Genomic DNA, 3849 nt, shown 5'->3' with positions numbered 1-3849 from the left:
GTAGTTACCTCTGACTGCAGGGCACAGAGCAGGACTCCCTGCTACAGCTGTAGCCTCTGCAGAACTGGGGAGAGCCCAGTAGACTTGGGAGTGAGACCAGCAAAGGTGAATGCTGCATCATCAAGACTCAGCTGACCCCCAGAAGCGAGTTGGGAGGGATGCTGCCAGCTCTTGCACTTTCTTACTCTGGCTGGAGGCAAAGCCTTTCTGTCCCTTCTTGGCCATGGTGGAAGTTCTGCTGATCACCACTAAACCCTTGGCATCAGAATCTGCTCTTTAAATACTATTCTTAAAAATTATTTATTTTTGGTGTGGACCCATGTAAAGGGCCCCCCTTAAAAATGTGTGGCTTTGCAGGTGGGAGTTGTGTCATTCCCTGTTCTAACTGGAAAGGCACTGGGAGCGTGGGACTGACTGTCAGCATGACCCACATACGTACTGCTCCTTCTTGCTCATCATCCATGTGAACATGCAGATCCCATCTTGTGGATCAATAGTGTTGTGCTATCACAGCCACCCAGCTCCAGGTGCTTTTGGGATGGTGTTGCTGTCAGCTGCACCCCAAATCCACTCTGTGCACCCCACCCAGCATGTGTACAAACATACAGATCATTCTTTGGAGAGGGGATGTAGCATCCAATTGGCTTTCCAGTGGCTCAGCAGCAGCAAGAGGCAGCAGGGCTGTGTGTATTTGGTGGGCTTATTTTACTCGCCAAGAGCTTTTACAAACCTTTAAGCCCTTCTTGCCAGAAGACTGGGGCAGGACATGACCTGCAAAGAATCTGTGGAGGAACAGGACTACCTGCATTGCTTATTTAGCAGAAAGAGGTATCATTCCTGTTCCTTGCAGAGGAACCACGATTGCAAATGCCTGTGCTCAGTGCTGACTGGGCTGGGAAAGCACACAAGTCCCTCCCTACTGGTGAGGACAGCACAGCCCTGGACCTGCTGCCATGCTTGGCAAGCTGAGTAGCTGCGGGTGCCATGCTTGAGGGTGGCACTGGCCCTCTCCATCAGGATCAGAATCAGCAGGAATGGGTGGCCCTGCTGTGTCTCACTAGCGTCAGGTGTGAGCAGGGCAAGCTGCTATCAGCAGGCTGATCAGGCCATACCTGCCAGGCTTTGTGGGCAGCCTGAGCCTCCTGTATCCTTGCAGTCCTGGCCAAAAAAAGGTCTATGGTCCTTTTTGCTGCCAGAAAGGAAAAAACTCAAGGCACTGCCTCTGTAAACAATGAGTTTGCACACCCTGCTTATTAAGTGTGCTGACAGAGTGTGAAAAGCTCCATGCTCCTGGAGACTAAAGGTCAGTCCAAAAGGCAGGAGAAGGGGAGTGGAGGCATAACTCCAATCTTCCCTCGCTGGCCCCGGCTGTTGGGGCTTTTGCCTGTTGGTGAGGCCAGCTGGAAGTTTTATTTCCTCACTGTGCTTCCATGGCGATGCAGTTGGGGTAGTGGGTTTCTGTGTGGGATGCACGGAAGGCCGACGTTTCACCTCAGATCTAGGGTCATTTTTCTAGGAGGAAAAAAAAAATCGTTCGAGTCCTTGGGCTTTTGGCTTTAAAAGAAAGGGATATTTAACAAAACTTTCCTTTTTCTAGTAAATGCCATTTCTCATGAGTTCAGTGGCGCCACCTGTTGGCCGACAGCGAGACTGCAGCAGCGGGGGCTGGCAAAGCTCCCCCTCCTCATTTTGGGGGGCCCACAGCCCCGGGTGACACCTCTCCTCATTTTGGGGGGCCCGCAGCCCCGGGTGACACCTCCCCTCATTTTGGGGGGCCCACAGCCCTGGGTGACACCTCCCCTCATTTTGGGGGGCCCGCAGCCCCGGGTGACACCTCCCCTCATTTTGGGGGGCCCGCAGCCCCGGGTGACACCTCCCCTCATTTTGGGGGGCCCGCAGCCCTGGGTGACCCCTATGGAAGCAGTAGCGACTGCTTCCCCCACCACACCGCCACATCTTGAGACAGGGAATGTCAGTATTCTCACCTTCTTCTAGGCTGACCCTTCTGCTCTTCACCAGAAATCCTCTGGTTTTAAGAGGTAAGCCACAAGCTACCCAGAAACACTGAGAAAATTATTTTATTTGTAATTCCCTGCCCCCCCCCTCCCCCCCCCCAGGAATAATTTCTTTCTTCAGTGATTCTTCTTAGTCAACAAATAGATATTAAAATGAGAGGTGCTAGATCAGGTCAAGAAAACATTTAAAAAGCAGTTATTTTTTAATTTTTTTTTTATTTCTGTCTCCACTGCTGTAATATGTGGGAAGAGTGAAGAGCTCGAGCTTGCCCTGGGCTTTATATTACCATATTCACAGGCATAAATCTATTTTTCCAGTTGGTGACCCATGGAGCAGCAGTGACACATCAATTGTCTCCACTTCTGGCTGCCACCAGTTTGTGATTTCCACTGCAGTTCCCAGCCTAACTCTTCCAAGGGTTTCCACTGAATCCTTTCCTAACCAGCATTAACCCTCAGGCTGCTGCACCATTTTAATTGGCTAGATTGTTCTTTTCAAGCCTGTTAAGAAATGACTGATTCATGCTCCACTGCTGCATGGAGTTTGCTGTTTCTCATGTTGAGCAAGAAGTTGAGTGAATATGTGTGCCATGTGAGCTGGGTTATTGAGTGATCCCCTTGGGTCTCCTGGGCCTCCTACAGAAGGTGTCTGCTTGCTTCCAGCAGAGTGATTGGGATTTTCACTGGAGAGTGTGTGTGGAGATCTCATGGCAGGCTTGAGTGCACCTGATTACAGCTTTTTCCACAAATTGGTGTGTTAGAAGCAGCAGAAAGAACCCAAATCTTCTGTCTCTGTGTCAGCTGAGTTCAAGACCTGCTTCATGAGAGGGAAAGGGAGACCTATGCAGAGGAGCAAAGACTTGGGATGACAGTGCTGCTGCAGCACTTCTGTGTTGGGCTCACTCTCCTTGCAGGATGGCTGGACATTGTTCTGGTGGGAGAACAAGAATCTATCTGCCTTTGTTTGATACTTCTTTAGCCATATGAACAGTGATCAATTAGAATAGTTACATTAGCCATTAGTTGGGGCTTGCCAAAATTGCTGGCCACCAGAAAAAGGGATAGCACCTTTGCTGGAGATTTGGTGCCAATACTGGCTTGATTTGACCACATGGTTCAAAATGTCTGTTTACAAGGAACTGTATATTTTTTTAAAATCGTCAGTGCTCTTTAATCTTTGTGTAATTAGAGTCTTACCTTAAACCTCTTTCAAGCAGATCCTGAAACTCTGTTTATTTTCTGCGTTCCTGGTGCTCCTAAAGGAGCAATAAAAAGCAATGTTTTTCATAGAAAGCACATCCTTGAAATCAAACCTCCAGGAGACTTGGAGACTTTACAGGGGCTCCACAGGGCTTTGAGGCACTTGCTGAGGATCCAGGTTTGAGCTTGTCATTTGGCCTCCCTTTTGCTGCCTGCATTCCCATGGGTATTTTGAGTTTATGAATTAAATTATTTCAGTAATGTTTATGAGCGAAATAATTTCAATACTGTTAAATTTGATGTCAGCTTTACAACAGCTTCCCTACACTCTGGGTTTATTCTGCTGAGGAAGGGGAGGTACAAATTCATTTGTGACTTGGAGTGTGCTCAGGAGAGTTGTAGAGATTTGAGAGCTCAAAGGTAAGTGCAGTGAGAGCCTTCAGAGGCTCTTTGGTGGTCAGCAGCTCTCTGCAGGCTCTCTAGCAGCCTGTGGGAGCTCTCACAAAACAGCTGCTTCTCTTTTCCCCTTCTGTTTGATTGCAATCCTTACTTCAAAGTATTATACCTGCATGAAGGATCACTAAGAAATTCGGTTCCTCACTGAATGAAAACTGTTGTTTAAAGCCACAGAGCA

At 48.6% G+C, this 3849-nt stretch overlaps 1 protein-coding gene across 1 annotated transcript in view; it reads left to right on the top strand.

Annotated features, from left to right (window-relative positions):
* The window catches only part of PAK5 (p21 (RAC1) activated kinase 5), a 162266-nt gene that overhangs the window by 51615 nt on the left and 106802 nt on the right, over positions 1 to 3849 (top strand). The window lies entirely within an intron of this gene.

Source organism: Lonchura striata, chromosome 3, assembly GCF_050655825.1.
Source record: "Lonchura striata isolate lonStrDom1 chromosome 3, ASM5065582v1, whole genome shotgun sequence".
In the NCBI taxonomy this organism is placed as follows: Eukaryota; Metazoa; Chordata; class Aves; order Passeriformes; family Estrildidae; genus Lonchura; species Lonchura striata.
This window is presented reverse-complemented; position numbering and strand designations above follow the sequence as displayed.